Below are 22403 nucleotides of genomic sequence, written 5' to 3' on the forward strand. Positions count from 1 at the left end.
TAAACTTTTGCAAGTTATAATATGCCTCAGTTTATCTTTTAACGAAGTGTTTTAGGGTATCCCTGGGTGGCACAGGGGTTTGGCGCCTGCCTTTGGCCCAGGGCGCGATCCTGGAGACCCGGGATCGAATCCCACGTCGGGCTCCCGGTGCATGGAGCCTGCTTCTCCCTCTGCCTGTGTCTCTGCCTCTCTCTCTCTCTCTATCATAAATAAATAAATAAAATTAAAATAAATTGTTTTAAAAAAAATAACGAAGTGTTTTAATTGGCTTTAACTTGATTTTTTAAAGATTTTATTCGTTTGTTTGTTTATGAGATACACAGACGGAGAGGGAGAGAGACCCAGGCAGAGGGAGAAGCAGGCTCCCTGTGGGGAGTCCGATTTGGGACTCAATCCCAGGACCCCAGGATCACACCCTGAGCCCAAGGGAGATGCTCAACCACTGAGCCACCCAGGTGCTCCAGTTTAACTTCATTTAAACATTATTTTTTAACAAATGGTGTTGGGATTTCACTTAGAAGTATGTTAGGGGATGCCTGAGTGGCTCAGTGGTTGAGCGGCTGCCTTTGGCTCAGGGCGTGATTGGGTCCTGGAATCAAGTCCCGCATTGGGCTCCCCACAGGGAACCTGCTTCTCCCTCTGCCTCCCTCTCTGCCTCTCTGTGTGTCTCTCATGAAATAAATAAAGTCTTAAAAAAAAAAAAAAACAAAGTGTGTTAGTATATTTAATATGAAAGTTATATTTTAATAAGTGTTATAATCATACTTTTTAGCTTCTATATTAACATGTAATTCACATACCATAAAATTCATCCATTCAAAATATATAATTAAACATAAAATATACAATTGAATGATTTTAGTATATTCCAAGAAGACCTGTACAACCATCACTACAGTGTAAATTTTATTATCCCAAAAAAGCATCTACCCATTTGCACTCACTCCTTCCTCCCCTCCTGAATCTAATTAAATGCTAATCTCTTTCTGTATCTACATAGTTGCCTATCCTTGACTTCCCATGTAAATGAAATCCATAAAATATGTAATCTCTTGTGACTAGCTTCTTTTAGCAAAATGATTTCAAGTTTCATACATGTTGTAACATGTACTAGTATTTCATTATCTTTGGTTAATTTGGAAAACATTCCTTTGTATGGATATGCCACAATTTATCCATTCTTTAGTTCATGGACATTTGGGTTGTTTTCAATTTTTGGCTATTAAAAATAATTCTGTTACGAATGTTTTATATACAAATTTTTGTGTGGACATGTCTTCATGTCCTTTGGTATATAAACCTAAGAGTGGAATTGTTGGGTCATAGGGTAGCACAATGTTAACTTTTTGAGTAGCTGCCAGTTTTTCCCAAAGTTCAGAACCATTTTACATTTCACTAGAGATGTACAAAGGTTCAAATTGTTCTACCTCCTTGACAACACTTGTGATTTATCTTTTTGATTATAGCCATCATAGTGAGTGTGAAGTGGTGTCTTACTGTGGTGTTGATTTGCATTTCCTTAATGGCTATTAATATTGATAATTATTTCAAATATAATTGACTCTTGAACAACATGGGTTGAAATTCATAGGTCCGGGATCCCTGGGTGGCGCAGCGGTTTGGCGCCTGCCTTTGGCCCAGGGCGCGATCCTGGAGACCCGGGATCGAATCCCACGTCGGGCTCCCGGTGCATGGAGCCTGCTTCTCCCTCTGCCTGTGTCTCTGCCTCTCTCTCTCTCTCTCTGTGACTATCATAAATAAATTAAAAAAAAAAAAAAAGAAAAAGAAATTCATAGGTCCAGTTACATGTGTATCCTTTTCAGTACAGGACTGTAAATGTATTTTTTTCTTCTTTATGATTTTCTTGATAACATTTTACTTTTTCTCTTTTCCTTTTCCTTTTTCTCTTTTCTTTCTTTTTTTCTAGCTTAATTGCAAGAGCATAGTATATAATACATATAACATACAAAATAGGCATTGATCAGCTGTTTCTTATTGGTGAGGCTTTCAGTCAATAAGAGGCTATTAAAACTTTTAGGAAATCAAAAATTATACACATTATCATGGGTGATTGTCACTCTTAATCCCTGTGTTGTTCAGGGGTCAACTGTACTTAATCATTTGCATCTTATCTTTGAGGAAAGCTCTGTACAGCTGCTGCAGAATTTGTTAATTGAGTTACTTGTCTTTGTTATTAATTTATTGTTTTCTTAAATTTTCTAGATAATAGTCTGTTATCAGATATATGATTGCAAATAGGCCTTTGGGTTGTCTTTCTCTTTCTGAATGGCATTATTTTCAACACATTTGAAATTTTGATGTAGTTCAAAAAGTTGAACTTTTTCTTTTGTCATATGTGCTTTTGATGTCACATCTAAGAAATCATTGCCTAAACCAAGATCACAAAAAATTATTCCTCTGTATCCTTCAAAGGGTCTTAGAGTTTTAGATCTTACTCTTATGTCTACTTTCCATTTAGAGTTAATTTCTATATATAGTGTAAGAGGCCTAAGTCTTTTGTATGTGAATATCTAGTTGCCCCAGTACCATGTGATGAACAGATTTTTTCCCCATTGAGTTATTTTGGCAACTTTGTCAAAATTCAATTAATCATGAATGTTAGGTTTCTCTTTTCTTAGAAACTCTCAATTCTATTCCAGTTTTCTCTGTTTATCCTTGTACTAGTATCGCATTGCTATGTCACCAGTTTTATGGAAAGTTTTGAAGTGAGGAAGTATGAGTCCTCCAACATTTTTTTCAAGATTATTTTAGCTATCTCTACGTCTCATACATATACTTTTGAATCTTAAGTTCAGTGTGTCAGTTTTTACAACAAAAAAAGGAACTGTGATTTTTGTGTGTGTGACTGCACTAAGTATGTAGAGCAATTTAGGGAATATAGCCATCATAACAATACTAAATTTCTCACTTCATTAACAGATGTTTGTCCAATTATGTGGGTCTTCTTTAATTTCTTTTAATAATGCTTTGTAGTTTTCAGTTTATAAATCTTTACACTTTGTTACATTTATTCCTGAATGTTTTAGTATTTTGATGTTTTTTTTATGTTTAGTTTGTGAAGGATTGATACTAATTTTTCAAATGGTTGATAAAAATTCTCCAGCAAAGTCAATCTAATTTGGGGCTTTTCTGTGTGAAAAATCTTAAAATGAAAAATTCAGTGTTTTATTATTTTTTCTTTCTTTATTCTTTTTTTCTTAATGATTTTGGTAGTTTGTTTTAGGAGAAATTTGTCCATTTCACAAAGTTACTTAAGTTTGAAATATTCCCTTTTAATTTTTTCTTTCATTCTTGGTTTTAATAATTTGTCCTAATTTTTGTATTGACTTACCTAGCTAAAGGTTTGTCAATTTTTAAAAAGATTTTATTTATTTGAGAAAGAGAAAGTGAGCAGAATGAGTGGGGGAGGGGCAGTAGGAAGGGAGAGGGAGAAGTTTTTTTTTTATCTTTTCAAACTTTCTACTCACTTTTGTTGATATTTATCTATTGAAAATAATTCTATTTTTATATAGTATACTCAGGATCACCTATTTCAGCTTTAATCTTTATTATTTCCTTATCAATATTTTAGAATTAGTTGGCTCTGCATTTAAATTTGCTTAGGTGAATGATGAGCTTTTTTTTAATACAAGTATTAAAGCTATAAATTTCATTCTGAGCACAGTTTACCTGCATCCCTTATGTTAGATTTGCTGTCTTTCTTTTCCCCATTCTAATCCCTACTGTTTTGTATATTTACTTTTTTAAGTCAGTTAAGAAAAAAAGATGAAAAAGTATGCAATTATAATATATCTTATAATTTACCAACATAATTACCTTAACCAGCATTCTTTGCTTTTGTTGTATGCATTTTAATTATTCTCTAGAGTCACTTAATTTTAACACAAAGAACTGAGTATTGAATGATTGTGTAGTAGCAACACATTTTCTTAGGTTTTAAGAATCCTTAGATGTCTTTGTTTTACTTGTATTCTTGAAATATGGTTTCACTGGATGTAGGATTCTCATTTGGAATATTTTTACTTTCACTGTCTTGAATATGCAGTTCAGCTTCTTTATCTCCCCACTGTTTCTGTTGAAAGTTAACCATATTGGGGTTTCCGTGGTATGATTTTCTTCTTATCTTTGTCAGTATTTTGACTGTGATGTGTCTGGGAGTAGATCTTTTATGCTCATATTATTTAGAGTTGTTTGTTGGATGTGTACACAATATTCTTTATCAAATATGGAAAGATTTAGCTATTATTTCTTTGAATATTTTCATGTCCTTTTCTTTCTCTCCTTTCCATCTGAAACTCTCTTCATGTGTATATTGATATACTGATGTATCCCACATTTCTCTAAAATTTTGTGTATTTTTTTTCATTATTTATTTTCCCCTGTTTTTCAGATTGTATCATCTTCAACATCGATCTTCAAATTTGCTATTTTTCTGCCAACTCGTCTACTTTGAACCTCTCTAATGAATTTATTTTTCATTGTGACTTTCAACTTCATAATTTTCATTTATTTTTATAATTTCTCTGTTTCTACATACCTTATTTTACGACATTATTGCTACTCTGAATACTCACTCCTAACCCCTGGTGGTGCTATTGTTTCCATGATCATTTATTTGTTTGTTTAATAACTTGGGTAAACTGATTATGTGAAATCTATTTCCCTGCAAAGTATGACTTTATTGTTCCCTCTCATATTTTCTGTCTTTTTTATCTGTTAGCCAGCTTCTTCAAAGGTTTTCCAAGAACCTTCCATAAACCTCTTATGTCTAAGATTATGCTAAAGGCCCCTTAGCAAATTAGAGCTTACCCTTTTCCATTGTGTGTGTATGTGTGTGTGTGTGTTTGTGTGTGTGTTAGAGGATGTTAACATCGAAAGATGTCATTTTGCCCCACTTTCTCCCAGGGACTGGTAACTTAAATTCTTCCTCTTTAATCACTGTAATCAATCCTGAGAGTATGAAGCTTTAGATAACAGAGTTCTCTTGATTTTTATTTTATACCTGGTTTCCTGTGGGTTGCCCTGGGTCATAATATCTTATTGTTTAGCCTATGGTTGGCAGAGGCTTTGATTAAGTTCCTAATGCAACTAAGAGTGCATTTAGAATGTTTTCAGCTTGGCCCCATTTTCTGCTCTGATTGCTCTTCAGTGCAGGCAGCCTAGCACTTACAGCCTTCCTAACCCCTAGGGTTGATGGTGAATCTAGTCATTTGGGGGGGGGGGCAGGGCAGGGAGTTAACAAAAAAGATACCATTGAGACCCATTTCCATAAAATGTTATTTAGCACAACCATTATCTACCTATTTAAAATATATACTTTATTTTAATATGACACTTTAGAGTTTTAATGTCATGCATATTTCTTGCAATACCTTATATATTTATTGAAAGTATTAAATGCCAATCTTCAATAATACTTCATTTAGAGAACATACTGTCAACATTGTGTTTATTTTTGCCCATTAATATTTTCATACAAACTCAGGCTTTGGAGACAGTCATAATTTAAAGTTGTGCCTTAAAACTTTCTAGGTGTGTGAAATTTCTAAAATTTGAGAAACTCTCATGTTTTTGTTTCTGTTTTTTGCAAATCTGCATCATAGATATAATTGTATTTCACTTTAAAAATATCATTTCCCTTCTTATCATCAAGGTTAAAGTAGGATCAAATAAGAGGATAGTTTCAATCTAACTTTATGATCTTAAGGCTTAACATATTTTCACTTCATCACTTCTCTTTGTATTTTGTTGATATAATGTGGGTAATGTAGAGATAGATATAATGATGATGATGATGATGATAGTTGATCATGTTTAACTATCTTAGACACTGCCTTTCTTTTATCCCAAGACCTAAATCTTCTAGAATTATTTTTTGAAGGTGATTCTGTTTGTTTGTTTTTTCCATCTAAGCCAACAGGAATGAAATATTCCTGAACTTTTATTCAGAAAGACTTTTCTGTGGTTCCCAATAGTTAAAAATTGCTTGCAATGGCACTCAGTCTTGTGGTTACCTGAGTAGTTATGTTATTATTAAGTCATATTCCTTTCGTTCCTTTTTCTCCTATATTTTCCTATGAACGCTTTGCACTTTTTATTTTTTTAATTTTTAATTCCAGTGTAGTTAACATACAGGATACATTAGTTTCAAGTGTATAATATAGTGATTCAACAATTCCATATATTACTCAATGTTCATCATAATAAGTATACTCTTCCTCTCAAACACCTATTTCACACATCCCCCTGTATGCCTCCCCTCTGGTAACCATGAGTTTGTTCTTTATAGTTGAGTCTGGTTTTTTTGTTTTGTTTTGTTTTGTTTTTCATTTGCTTTGCTTCTTAAATTCCACATATGAATTAAATCATACAGTATTTGTCTTTCTCTGACTGGCTTATTTCACTTAGCACTCTACTCCCTAGATCTATACATGTTGTTGCAGATCATATTCTTTTTATAAACTTTAATATTTTATATTGCAAAGAATTGTACTGTAAAGAATTGGGGTGATTTTTTACTTCTTCAATTTAGGTTGTATATATTTTTCTTGCCTAGAAACTATTAAAATTTTTAATTTACAATTGAATAAAAATACTGGAGTATGTTTAATGATTAAAATGTTTTTGTCTACATTAAATCTATTTCTTAGCATACAGAATCTTATTGTTCCCTTTCTATTATTTCTAGCAATTCTTTCTGAAATCTAATTCCATAGTAAACAGATGGGTTCTTCTAGATCTGATTTTATTTTTTTGTCGTCATTGTTAATATTTTTCTTTGCATTATTTTACTTATTTTGGTTCGGGGAGAATATCTCAACTTCATGATTTTTACCTTTTTCCCTTTATAAAGTAGTCCTTTATTAGGCCGAAATAATCTTCTAACATATAATATAACTATTTATGTATGCATTCAATAAAGATATAATGACTATCTTCTAAAGTTCAGGCACCAAGTTAGAGCCTCAAAAGGCACAGAAAATAGCCAGTCTTCTTAGCCCAGGGTTAATTAAATAATAATTATTTTTAGCAGTATGTACTTCCAACCTTATAGAAATTCGTTATTAGAGACAAATTGAACTATAAATTCTATGCATAAAGTACAACTTTGCTCATTCTATTGGAACTTTTTTCCTTTTTTTTTTTGGTCTTTTTTCAAAAGACAGCTAAAATTTTGATAGTGTATTGAATATATGTATCAATTTTGGGAATATGACCATCTTAACAATAGCAATCATTCCAATTTGTAAACACTGAATATCTTTCCAATTATTATTTAATTTCTTTCAACAACATTTCATAGTTTTCAGTGTAAAAAGCTAGCATTCTTCTTGTTTAATTTATTCCTAAATATTATTTTTGATGACATTGTAAATTGAGTAGTTTTCTCAATTTCACTGTCAGATTCTTCATTTTTAATGTATGGAAATGTAATTAATTTTTGTATGTTGATCTTTTATCCTGCAACTTTATTTAACTTATTAGCTCTAAAAGACTGTGTGTATGCATATATACATATAACCTCTAGGATTTTTTTTTTTTTTTCAGTATGGCAATCTCAAATCCTTTTTCATTTTGAAAGATGATCTTACTGGATATAGAACTCTTGATTGACTGTGTTTCTTTTCATTCAGCATTTTGAATATTTCATTCCACTGCCCTCTAACTATATTGCCTCTGGTTTGAAATCAGCTGTTAATCTTACTGAATATTATTTAGTTAATGAGTCTATTTGGCTACTTTCCAGACACTTTGTTTGCATGTGTCTTTAGATTTGAAGTAAAATTTTTTGTAGGCTACATATAGGGTTTTTTAAACCATCCAGCTACTCTATGTCTTTTGATTAGGGAATTAAATACAGTTCCATTTCAAGTAATTGTTAATAGTTAAGTACTTATTGCCATCTTGTTAATTGAATCCTTGTTCCTTTTGTCTTTCCTCTCTGTTCCTGTCTTTCACTTTCTTTTGTGGTTTGGTGACTTTCTTTAGTGGTAACTTTAGATTCCTTTCTCATTATCTTTTTGTGTCTGCTATAGGTTTTTTTCTTTATGGTTATCATGGGATCACATACAAATGCTGTCATATATAATGCATATACATATGTTGTATGTATATATATGTATAAAAGTTTATTTTAATTTGATGACTTAAATTTAAATATATTCTAAAAATTATATTTTTCTCACTGCTTTAAGTGTTAGGTTTTTGTTATTGTATTTTACATGCTTTTATTGAGTATAACTTTTAACTAATTATTGTAATTATAGGTAATTTTATTACTTTTGTGTTTTATCATTCAGCACTTAGTATAAATTATGCTATTCCTTTCTGGCCAGCAAAATTTCTCCCCAAAAAATGACCTCATAGGTTTATACAGGTATCTTCATAAATAACATCTTGTTTTTCTCTTGCTCTTTTAAGATTCTCGGTCTCTAACTTTTGACGTTTTAATTATAGTATATCCTGGTATAGGTCTCTTTGGCTTTGTCTTATTTGAAACACTCTGGACTTCCTAGAATTGAATGTCTGTTTCTTTCCCCAGCTTAGAGAAGTTTTGAGCCACTGTTTCTTCAAATAATTTTTTGCTTCTTTCTCTCTTTCTTCTCCTCCTGGGATCCCTATAATGCTGATCTTATTCTGCTTGATGTTATTCTGTAGGTCCTTTAAGCTCTCCTCACTTTTTAAAATTCTTTTTTTTCTTTTTTACTGCTGTGTTTGGGTGATCGCTCTGTTTTCCATGTCACTGATTGACTTCTACTCCCTCTAGTTTGTTGTCAAACTAGAAGTTTGTAGTTCTTCTGTCAAACCCCTCCAGGGTGTTTTTTAATTCAATTATTGTGTTTGTTAGCTGAGTCACTTCAGTTTGGTAGTTTCTTATATTTCCTTTTTCCTGCTGAAATTGTCACTTTGTTCATCTAATTTTTTTTTTCAATTTGTTGAGCATCTTTATGACCATTACTTTGAACTTTTTGTCATGTAGATTACTTATCTACTTTACAGTAAGGTCTTTTTCTTAGGTTTTAGTGTGTTTCTTTTTTTTTCCCTATTTGAAACATAATCTTCCGTCTCCTCATTTTCCTTGATTCTCTGCATTTGTTCTATGTATTAAGTGAAATAGCTGTTTCTCTTAGTCTCAGAGAAGTAGACTCGTGTAGAAGATGTCACTTATGTTCCAGAAGTGCAATTCCCCTTGCCACTAGAGCTATTAGAGTTGCCCCCTTTGTGGCTTTACATGACCACTCTCTGCGGTGGGCCTTGAGAAGCAGAGAATTCCTACGACATGGAGTGGGAAAGCAGGGTATTTACCTGACCTGTTGTGGTGGTGCCATGGCTGGGTGCTATGGAGAGATGGGCCACAGTAATTGGCACTAAAGGTTAATGGGAGCATACCAAAATGGCACCTGACAGCATGAGTACTAGCAAAGTAGAAAGAGCTTTAACAAAAATTGAGCCCATGAGTACCCAAAGAGAGAGTCCCAGTAGGTTTCTGCCTCTCCTGCAGATGCTTTAAGATTAATAAGCTTGTCTCCTTCAAATATGGTCTAGGTGCTTTATTATTATTATTTTTTAAAGATTTTATTATTTATTCCTGAGAGAGGCAGAGAGAGAAGCAGATTCCATACGGAGAACCTGATACAGGACTTGATCCCAAGACCCCGGGATCATGCCTGAGTTGAAGGCAGATGCTCCACCACTGAACCACTCAGGTGGCTTGGTCCAAGACTTTAAAACCTGCTCCTAGTGCACTGACTCCTGGGTGAATGAGTTTGTGTGGGAGCCCTTTAGGAACATGTCTTCCATTCCCTATAGCTCTGTAGTTCTTCTGTATATAAGCTCTGTTGGTTTTCAAAGCCAGATATTTTGGGATTGTCTCTCTAGTGCAGGTCCCAAGGGTTAGGGGGCCTCTATTGGGCTAGAAATACCTTGTTCCTTAGGGGAAAACCTCCATTCCTTTTCTTTTCTTTTCTTTTCTTTTTTCTTTTCTTTTCTTTTCTTTCTTTTCTTTTTTTTCTTTTCTTTCTTTTCTTTCTTCTTTTCTTTTCTTTTTTCTTTCTTTCTTTCTTTTCTTTTCTTTTCTTTTCTTTTCTTTTCTTTTCTTTTCTCTTTTCTTTCTTTTCTTTTCCCTTCCTTCCTTCCTTCCTTCCTTCCTTCCTTCCTTCCTTCCTTCCTTCCTTCTGTTTGAGATCCCTGCCTATTATAGGTCACCATACCTGGAATGGATGTTATGGAGTTTCCATATCTCCACCTGTCTTACCTGTGTTGATGTGAACCTTTTATCCTTTGTTGTGGAAATGCTATTCATCTAGCTTTTACATGTTTTTTGGGGGGAAATGATTTCTTATATACCTGTATATTTTTTGTGTCCATGAGAGGGATAAGTTTGGAATCTTACTATGCCACCATTTTGAACTGCTGCCCTCCATTACTTTTGATAATGATTTTCTTGTGCTTCTATTTAGGTTTGTTTAGTATTCGTATTTTCTGGCTGACAAAAACAATTGCTTGCTTTCTCAGCCAGTCAAATTAATTGTGAAATCAAAACCTGTAGCAATTAGAAATTCTGAATTTGTCAACACTACTTTTAATCCTTAACCTACCTATCATGTACAGTGCTAAAAATTTTAATTGAAATGTGCCAAATTAACTAACAGAAGAGAAAGATAAGTAACTATTTTGGGATCATAAGGTGCTGCTAAAATCTAAGTGGTTTGTTGGTTTTCTGTTATAAATTTTGCTTTTGGAGTATATAGCAAATTCTTTTTTTTATATATATATAGCAAATTCTAGGTAATAGTATAAGGTTGATTTTTATCCCTTCGTATTTTCTTCAATATATTCTGTGTTTCATCTCAGTGATATGAAATTGATATAATTTATGAGATATAATATTTTAAACATACAAATAAGGGTTTATACCAATACAAGCAGAAACAGAAGAAATTCTGTCAATAACATTCCATCCATTGGAGGTAGCTTGGTATGGCACAAAATATTTGGTCATGAGAATGAGTAGATACAGGTTTTGAAATTCCAATCTCCAGTAATAAAACAGTGGTGGGTAATGACACATATAATGGAGAAACTGTTAAAGTTAAATAGAACCTCAGCAGATAGCACATGCTCAGAGATTGTCAGTTTTCTTCTTCTTTCTTTTAGCTCTATTTTACAGTTTTAGACAGAATGATTTAAACCAATAAGCTTCTAAGACCATGATAAATTTAGATTGCCTACATTGAGGGTGAATTTCCTGTCAAATTTCTAAAATTAAGGTGGACGTTGTAAAAAAAAAAAAAAAAACAGTATGTTATCCTGACAAACTAAATTTTAAAAGTTTCAACACCTTCCTAATGACTAAATCTCTCAAGATGAAGAGTTTGAAAGAGCTAAAGGTAACCCTCAATCATGAAGATTATATGGTGAAAAATAGCCTTGAACATTGTCTTTCTAAGTGCTCTTACAAATCTGCACTTGAAAAAAATTGTAAATTTTACTGGAGAGGAAAATCATACCAATTGTGAAGTAATGATATTGGCCTTTCAAAAGTGCAAGTAGTGCCTGATTATAAGGTTACTGATTTATTTAGGCAACATGCTGCTTCTAGCTTGCACTTTCAACTGTCATTTAAATTGTATTCAACTTCAGCTTAACTTGTATTCAGCTCATTGCAAACCTTAGGAAACCAAATTTAATTCTGTCTCAGAGGTTAGGGAGACTGTATAATCTCTTTCCAGCTCAATTCTGGCTGACAAAAACAATTGCTTGCTTTCTCAGCCAGTCAAATTAATTGTGAAATCAAAAGAAACAAATGATGATTAACTGGCTTGCCATGTGAGTGTTGTTTCTATTTTTACTCTGTCTCTACCGTATATTCTCTTTAAAATGTACAGATGGCAAAATATTTTTTTATATATCAGTTACTATTTTCAGACTAGCATGAATTAAATGCCAGTATTCAGTCTTCTTCACTCTCCTTTCCTGCACCTTCCTTTTCTCTCTCCCTCCATTTTGTTCCTCTCCTCTCTCCCCTCCTCCCTACTCTCCTTCTTTTCTTTCTTTCTTTCTTTCTTTCTTTAACAGGGAATACTTTGTGTATTAAATATCAGATGAAATAGAACTTTTAAGTAGGTATCATATAACAGATGTCCATCATCAAGTTCTATCCACTAGACATATGAATTTTTGTTGCAAAAAGAGATGACAGTCCTCTGAGGTAATTTATAGATTAACACTAATTCTTGGAGGGATTATGAAACTTTATCTTAATAAAATAAGTACGATAAATTTATAAAACTTAACAATATAAACTAATTAGAAGCAAGAAGTGAAGCGACCCCTGATTTAACTTTTAACAAGTTTTGTGGAGTCACAAACATGCAAATTTATTAACACATATGTGAATAATTCATGTGTACATGTAGCTTACATGTGTATCCTGTACCTTCCTTTTTATATAATTCCAGGTTTATCTATAGAACTATTGAATGGAATTAGTGTTAGCTCACTTAACACATTCTTTAAAATAGTTTGGGAAGATCATTAATACAAAATTAACTGTACCAATCTCAGTTATGTGTTTCTGCTATGTTCTTCCAAATTTGAGATGTTTTCAATTTTATTATTACAACCTTGCATAAAGGAATTTAAAATTTCTGTTTGTCAATTTCCCTTTTCAATCTGTTTATTTAGCTGTTACCTATAATTTTTCCATAGATGTATGTTTTAATTGCCCAACCAGGGGCATGCATCTTGTAGAAATTTAGCATTTTTAAATGGCTTTAAAAGGAATAGAAGTATATTTTGAACATAGTAGGTTTAGGACCCACGAACTAAAATTGTGACAGTTACTTGCGGATATAATCTATAAATTTATCTTAACCACAGAAAAATAATTCAAAGCCTATTAATGAGAAACATTATATGTATAAAAAACATAAAATAAGTATGTGTGCATTCATACACACTGAATATATATTGGAGAAAAAAGAAAGTTGGATTTGTATTATTTAAATTGGCATTTCTCAATTTCAACTATTGTGTGTAGCTGAATACAATTTATCTTTCTTACTCATTATTTCCTCAGTTTATCAAATTATTCTGCCCTTCGAATGTATGGCTCTAAGGCCACCCAAAGAATTAGGCAGAGTTTATAACATAGGATCTAGGGATCCCTACTCTTGAAATTCTTTCTAATATTCCCTTCTCACATTCCAGGAGCTATGGTTATTTCCAAGTTAGTCTCTGTTCATCTAACAGAAAGACTTTTTAAAAAATCAGTTTTAGAGGTACTAGTAGACTTTATCCTTAAAAATGAGTAACTCATGCTGTGCTATTCCTTTCTTCCCAACTTCTAGTTTCTTCCAGAATTTTCTTCTTTTTTTTTTTTTTTTTTTTGTCCTTCATACAAGTGATTTCCTAGTGTTTTTACAGTCTTTTTAGGTGTTATTAGTGGGAAGTTGATGTTGGGGGACAGTGGGAGCTTACATGTTTATATTAGTTCAAAATTCAAGTTCTTCCAGAACAGGAAGGTGGTTGTAGTATTGAGAAGGCAGATTGAGGATACAGGGAGTTTGTTGGTGACAGATCCTGATCTCCAGAGAAGGCTATATTTGGGAGGATGAGGACAGGAAAATGTGGAAGATATGTCATCTCAGGGCATTTTTAAGGCATTATAGAAATAAGTGTGGCTGATGATGACCTGGGAGGTTTTCTGCCTTTGAGAGAATAGGAAAGACATTGTGACAAGGCGTGGAATTGTTCTTTGTAGGTTTGTCTAGATTTCGCTGGAGGACAACTCTAATCCTGCAGCTTTAGATAAAGGAGGCTCCCGTGCTGGGAGATGGCCTGTTAACGACTCACAGAACTCCTGACTTGTGCTAGCCTGAGATAGAGGGTGATCGCTGGAAGTATGAGAGAGAGAACAGATATTCTGTAGACTATAGAACATGGACACATGAAGCAGAAGGTGATATGGAAACTTCTAGGGCAATTGATTATGTCAAAGATAAACACTTGATGGAAGAACACTGTTTCCTTCCTTTGATTACTATTTATATTTCTATGTATGAAAATGAATAATAGTATGTATTTTCATCATATTCTGCTAGTTTTCTGAGAAAGAAATATATGCATATCTGTGGGTATGCATAATTTTTACACCTTTTACATTTTCCAAGGAGATACAATATGTCATTTTTTTAAAGCATAAATTAGCCTTGGAGGCATTACACAGTTTGAGACAGATATAGAATAGACAGGAGTTTTGGTAATTATGATTTATTTTTGGTACTAGAATATTTACTACCAAAATATGTGCTATAATGAACAATAGATTATCACTTATTCAATTATTATAAATAATATTCCAGGTACAGTCCCTTATGTATGTTTTTAACTTTCATTACTTTAGATTTTGCCAGTATATCAGTTTTTTTCTTTCTGATCACAGCTAAACTGCTTTGTCAGCTCCTATCTTATTTTGTTGTCTTCTTTTTAATAAGTTTCATCCTATTATAAAATAGGTTTGGTCAATGGGATCGCTCTCTGTGCAATCACAGCCTAGGTACATTTTTGTTCTCATACAGCACATCTAGCCCATCTGTTCTTCGCTCCATCAATGACTTGGACAACATCTGTTTTATTTGTTTGTTGACATATATGAGCTTTTGGGATGCAGCTGCAAATAGAAATCTGCACATTCATCATTCAATTGATCCTTGAGGAACAGACAACTTTCTTTCTTGGCTAATTTTAAAGATCTCATATCTCCCTTCTTTCTCCATATATCCCTCCCTCATATTGCCCTCCTTGTGTCTCACAGAACAACCAATGAGTTAGGTTATTGACATTCTTTGCTATGCTTATTCTATTCAAAAGAGGTTACATCCTTTTACTTTTATTTACCTATCAAAGATTCATTTCAGTTAAATCTTATTGATTTTAATTTTTTAAGTATTAAGCAATTTTTTAAAACAATTTTTTAAAAAATTAATACTATCTGCTTAAAATAATTTTGCTTTTTTTGCGTGAGAGAATCTGCGTGTGTGTGTGTATATATATTTCTTTTAAAGAAATGATGACATAGAAGAAAAAAGATAAGACAATCCATAATTTCTTTTTCTTTCAGTCCCTGCTTACTTATCAGTGAGCCAAAGGTAGAGAATGTTGTATCATATGCATGTATCAAGTGAAATAAAAGCAGTTGAGTTAGATTTCTGCCACATTTCCCCTGTTCATACAAAATACATATGCATGTGTGAACTATAAAACATAAATTATGTTATTTCAGGGATCTTAAAATTGCCATTACCCCATATAAAGGTTATGATAAAACTCATGCTAATGATTTAAATTTTTATTTTTCTTTACCTAAAACAACATTAGATAGCAAATTAAAATCACAATGACAATTTGCAAAACAAATTGTGAGAGGATGGAAAAAGCTTTATATTTATTACCTTAAACAGCACTTTTCCCCTGCATTTCTAACAAGGAATCTCATATTTTGTTTTTTGTTTTTTCTACAGTAGGCCCTGCAAATCAAGTAGCTGGCCTTGCATTTCACCAACCATTCTAAGCTGAATAGGGCTATAATGTGATATGGATATTAATATGAATTTATGATTGTAAAAGCAGCAGCCAGACAGTGTTTCTAGTATGAAGACTGAAGAGAAAAAAGAAGTTGAGATGAAAATTAGGCTAAGACTAGATCTGTTGGAGGTAGTCCAAAATATTCACTTCTATGAGATTACTCATTATTACTTTGCCCTGCACAGACAGGTGAAAAATGATAGATGGGTGACATGTTCCAATATTGACATTACATTTTTTGACATATATATGACATGAAATATGTCTCCCACATGGGAGAGAGTTTCACATATTTTAATTTATGCCACACATAGACAGTGTCAGGCTATCTTATTGTCATCATTTCACATCTCAATAGAAATGATCTGCCTGCCTCTGCTTAGAGCAGTTATCTGCCTGTATTTAAATCAGCAAGGTCCATAGGAAGGAAAATATAAAATTCATATGACATCAAGTAGCAGATATGGGGGTCAGCTTTACATAATGTCCTTGAGGTGTCCAATATAACCATGTAGATTTGCTAATGTGTGTGTGCTGATTCTCTTCTCATTCAATGGACACTTGTCCTCATTTCACACCATGTAGTTTAAAATAACATGCAGGTGATCACAGTCCAATTAAATTATCTTGAATTCCTACATCATAGTACGTAAGTCTCTAAATCCTTCCCTTCTCTTTATGTTCACTCATTATTTTATGTCTTTCACCACTTTTATTTTAGCCTTTTACCATTTTTAAGATGATTCTCCTCTCTCAGTTGAAATTCAGATTATTTGCTTTAAATGGGTGTGTGACCCTTGACTTAGTCAAGATCTGAGCCACTTTGCTGAAGTAGGACATTTTTTTTCCCTTTTCTTAATTTTGTTTCCGCCAGACTTATTTGACAGGAGGTATCTTTCAATCAATCAAATTTATATTAGATATGTATCAGAAAGCGTACAGGAACTACAAGGATGACAGCACTTTAACTGACGTCAAGAGACACTAATTAATTGATTTGACTGGAAATATTTCTATTATGTGACAAGATCTATGGTTCCAAATAAAACATTTATTTTAAACATTTCATGGAAAAAAATCACATTTTGACTTTATGGCACTGATACATTGGTGCATGCAGTTTATTTCATACCAAATGCTTTCCCTCCTCATGTAAACATATTTTGCATTTGTGTAATCATCCTTTAATATAATTTAAAAAACCCTATTATATTTCAAACAATGGACTATGAGAATGTGAGCAGAATCAGGCTATGAAGATATAAATGCTTGAAAAATATTAACAATTTAATTATAAAATTTTGTGCTAAATGTTTTAAAAAAGTGCTCTTTTTATATAAAAAAAGAGTCTTATTTGAGAAAGAGAGAGAGAAAGAGAGTACACAGCAGGGGAAGGGTAGAGGGAGAGTGAGAAGCAGGCTCTCTGCTGAGCTGGGACCCCAAGGCAGGGCTTGACCTCGGGATCATGACCTAAGCTGAAGGCAGATGCTTAACCCATTGAACCACCCAGGTGCCCCCCCTAAACTTTATAGTTTTATATTGTTTTAATGGATTCACCAAAACTGAGCAAGTCCTCAAATAATATTTAAACAAAACTGATGTGTACACCTCAAATTCTAACATACCATTTATTTACTCTAGTACATGAATGTGTGCTTTGTTAATTAATTTAGTTTTTATTACATATAAAGGCAAGCACCAAGTAGCATCACATAATCCTTCTCATCAATTTGTCAGTAATTTTAAATTAATGATAATAGCTTCACAAAGTCAGTAAGTTTCTGTTTAGAAATTGTTAAGGAAAAGTGCGCTCTACTACATGGGCTGCACTCCTTCATCCAGACAGTGAGAACTTCTGATATTACTGGAATTGTCATTCCTACGACGTCATGTGCTACAGCCACTTTGTGATACAATAAACATATGATATAGTTTCCCAATTATAATATGATAAGCAGAATTTATAATGTATAATAAGGCCACAGCATTATACATGAATTTTTAACTAAATTCCATTAAAAACTTTAAAATTCTTAATAGTATTACATAATTAAATAGAAATGTGAATTAAGATGCTTTGGAGGAAAAAAATCTGAAGAAATTTAGCAGATCTATCTGTAAAATTTAGTTAATTCAGTCATGTTTTAGTTGTTTATTATATGCTATTAAATAAATAATCTATTTTATATTAAATAAATCAATCATCTATTTGATATTCTTTATATAGGTTTTGATATGTAGATAGAGTGACTTGCAGCCCCTTTTCATGTTAAAAAGAAAGAGGGAATTGAGTTAAGGAGCTTAACGTTTAAACAATAATAATTAAACCAGAGCTTTCCCTTGCTTCTTCAAGTCTTTTATGATATCAGTGATATGAAGTGGTTTCCTTGTCCTTTTGTATGTTTGTGTTGTTTTAACTGCTTCATGAACAAAAAAAATTGGCATAAAAAAGTTCTCTAAATTGAACTAATAAATTACACACATAAGTTCCTATTATTAAAAATACAGAAAAGCTCAATGTACTTATTTTCACTTCATGTCTCAAATCCATTAATTGGAATTGAGATTTCTGCTATTTTTCAAAAATACCTTCTGAAGTTAACTTAGAGTATAAGGATATGTCTATTTTTCAGCAGTGGGAAGAAGTTAAAAACATTTGCATGCCTATCAGAGCTTCAAAGATTATTGCTGAACAACCTGACTCTAGGATCTTAAAAAAAAAAAAAAAAAAAGTCTTCTTATATCTGAATTCAAATTTTGTCTTTAGGAAGAGACTTAGGAAGACAGGGATTAGTTCAATTTTTACTGTATTGCCTAAAAAGTGCTGAGAGAAGTTTCCTAATAGGAAGTTAGATATATTTTTCTAAACTAAGAAGAAAAGTCTGTGTTAAAAATAACAGCTTGCTAATAGGGACTACATTTTGACAAAGAAATGGTTTATGACGTGAATACTTTTATGATACCAGTATAATAAGAATAACTTGAAAGGGAAAGTCCCAATCTTTGCGATGAGATGTAACATATCTACAAGGATGGTAGTAATACTCAGTTCTAATTATATTGTTTCTTTTACACTAAATGGGAAAAAATAATTTCAAAGAATGGAAACACGTGAAAAGTATTTCTTAAAAGCTTAATTTCCACATGGTACTAGTATATCTCTATAGAAAATGATACATATAAAAATAATAAAAAATAAAAAATAATACATTAATATTCAGGTTTTTTTAAACATTTAAGTATTTTAACCTATCATGGGATAAACAACAGTAATTTATAATTCCAATTTATAGAGATGATATTTAAACACAAAATCACAAGATTATAGCTCAGAATGATTTTATAGAAAACACATTTTGATAAATCTAAGTCAAAAGAAACACCTACAACTCTGTGAATTGTCATTGAAAAATTAATCCTTCAATCAATATAAATTAAATATAACTCTTGTGTTATATCTATTGAAACCTTTGATTATTGTTTGTATATAGTATTTAAGTAACCAAGCCAAATACTTTCTTTTATCATAGGCACAAAAATATCTTTAAAAAAATCTTGGGTTGCCTGGGAGCCTCAGTGGTTGAGCATCTGTGTTTGGCTCAGGTCGTGACCCCTGAGTCCTGGGATCGAGTCACACATAGGGCCCCCCACAAGAAGCCTGCTTCTCCCTCTGCCTGTGTCTCTGCCTCTCTCTCTCTCTTTGTGTTTCTCCTAAATAAATAAATAAATGAATAAATAAATAAATAATTTAAAAAAAAATCAGAAAAATTGGACAACTATGCTGCTATAGAAAACCAAATTATACAAAATCAAATTGAGCTGAAATAAATTCAAAATAGGTATAAAAATAATCTACAGGTGGTAAGATCTTGTTTAACAGCAGGTTGGGGAAGGGGCAAGAAAGATATGTTGAGATTTCTATTGAAGATAAACTAGCAAAATGGTTAATTTATGTGTTGATACCAGTTACTAATGGCTTCTGGATCAAGAGAGGGAACAGCCTTACTACAGTTAAAACTGATCTAAGCACATATGATATATTATATCTAATTGTAAAGATCATTCTTTAAGTAAAAAACCTGGATACGTTAGGATGTGTTTGTAAGATAAGCATAGTCGTGTGAGGGGAAATAGCATATGAAGTCAAATATTGGGGGAATAAGATGTCAGTCTGGAAAAGTGCATGTGTGTAGAGAAATGTATAAAAACTCCATCTCTACCCACCTGGACTGCTGACCAGGTGACTGACTGATGGTGCAAATGTTCTGCAGTTTTCTGCTCCCATAACTTTATGTTAATCGCTCAAACTGTAATGCTTTCTCTCTTTCTTCATTTTTTTCTTTCCAATGATTAAGTGAAATTACGCTGATGCTTCAAAGTCAACCCTACAACTATCTCATGGACATGCCTCCCTTCCAGGCATGTCCTCCTCCTCCTCCTCTCCAGTAACACTCAGTACTTTGGGGATCACTTTCTCCCATGTATAACATTCTAGAAGATTGTTTTATCCCCACAGAAAAAATAAGAATGTGTTTTTTTCATCTTTATGACACCCCGGGTTTTTGTAGAGTCCAATAAATACTTAGCAGAAACATCCTGTTAATTAAATATCCATCAACATTTCATTCAAAACAAGGTCATTCGTATGTCTTTACATAAAGTGGCATGGAGTACAAAGGAGAGAGGGCATAGATAATTTTATCGATGGAAGAAAATGCTGAAAATGATTAAATTTCACATTTTAGAAATTTAATAATGATTATTTAAAGAAAGTAGGCTGTTTTCTGTGAATAGATAAAAAGAGGAAATTAACATTGGTAAATGCATTTAGAAATAAAGGAAATACTCTCAGAAAGATACAGCTCACACAATTGTACAAATTAGAGGTGAAATCTCCTTTTGCAATAATGAAAAACAAATCTTTGATAAATTTCAGATTTTAATGCTTTTGATGAATTTAAATTTTCATGGAATCAGTCCTAAAAATGAAATTATCAGTATGTATTTTTAGTAACATGATCATATAGATCTAGGATGTGGGATTATCTAGATCACATACAATTTTTAGTATTGTTTTCCCTCCAAAGTATGTTTCATATTAATAGTAAATCAATATGCTTTACTATTAGTTTACTGCATTTCATTTTAAATTATGAGTAATTGGTTGAAATCAACTTAGGCAATATAAGTACTGTTTGAACTCCTTATAAGAATTACGAGTCAACCACGGGATGAAAGGTGAAGCGTAGGGAATATGGTTGGGGGTGGTGGTGTATGGCAACTGATGGTAACTACAGAGGTGGTGAGCGTGGGCTAACCTATTGACTGGTCAAATCACTAGGGTGCACACCTGAAAGGAACCTAACTAACATTGGATATTCACTGCCCTTTGATTAAAAAAAAAAAGAAAATTACTAGTTATTGATCCGATAACTGTCCTACCTATGAAATAAATGTTTAATTAGGGTGATTTTTTACTTTATAAGAAGTTGTTAGGGAACAGCTGTTAGAAATTATTGGACATATAGATGCGTGGGGGACACAGGCAGAGGGAGAAGCAGGCTCCCTGCGGGGAGCCCAATGTGGAACCCAATCCTAGGACCCCAGGGTCACGCTGAGCTCACTGAGCCACCCAGAGGTCCCCATAAATAAATCTTTTTTAAAAAAGAAAAATTACTGGACCTATAGAAATGATGGATTTTTGAGAAATGAAACTTTTGATTTTTGGTGGACATAGTTTGACTAGAAGTTTGAGGACATTTAATGATGGCAAAAGAATTTGGTAAATCACAGTAGCCTTTACACAGAATCATAAGGCATTCCAGATCAGGTATGTTCTGTTTCTGCAAACTTCAGAAAAATTTACTGTTCTTTCTCTACTCAGCTTTTTTCTGTCATTCAAGATTTGTTTGATGCTGAAAAATTATTAGAGTGGTGAATGATATAGAAACTAATCAATATTTTAACAATTTGTTTAGGTTTTTATCCTATGAAGTGGTCATATTGTATGACCAAATGCATACTCTAAATGTTATTTTTAAATACTAAGGATGGTTTTTGAATTTCCATTATAGTAGAAAATTTTAATCTTTTGAAGACTAATTTATTTTTGGAAATAGCTATAAGTCTTTTGGTGCCAGGTCAGAATACAGTGCATGGTCACTGAAGCATACACACTATTTGATGGCCAGGATTGAGCCTTACTATAAAGTCAGAGTTCAAACTTTCTTATATGGTTTCTGTAAACTGAAAGGACATAATCGGAAAAGGATTTCTAAAGTTGTTTTTAGGGACCCCTGGGTGGCTCAGCGGTTGAGCGTCTGCCTTTGGCTCAGGGAATGACCCTGGGGTTCCAGGATCGAGTCCCACGTTGGGCTCCTGCGTGGAGCCTGCTTCTCCCTCTGCCTGTGTCTCTGCCTCTCTCTCTCTCTTTCTCTCTGTGTCTTTCATGAATACATAAATAAAATCTTTTTAAAAAGTCATTTTTAGCATTAATAACATGTAGATTTATGCTGTAATTTAATTATTTTGGCATCAGAAACAAAGCACTATTGCAGTAGTGAGCAGTGAGCTCTAAAGGGGAACTAGAAAAAGATAACAGTGATTTGAATTTTGTTTCTCCCTGAAAAAGACCCATCTTTGCACTTCCATGACATCAGCAAGAAATATTTCTTGGTGCTAATTTAGAGGGACAGCTGCAGCACATTAATACTTGGTCACAGCAAGTGAGTGGTAAACATCTTGTGGTCTTTATCAAAAAGATATAATTACTATTCAATCTTTAGCACCCTGAG

Source organism: Canis lupus, chromosome 33 (assembly GCF_011100685.1).
Source record: "Canis lupus familiaris isolate Mischka breed German Shepherd chromosome 33, alternate assembly UU_Cfam_GSD_1.0, whole genome shotgun sequence".
NCBI classification, from domain to species: Eukaryota; Metazoa; Chordata; class Mammalia; order Carnivora; family Canidae; genus Canis; species Canis lupus.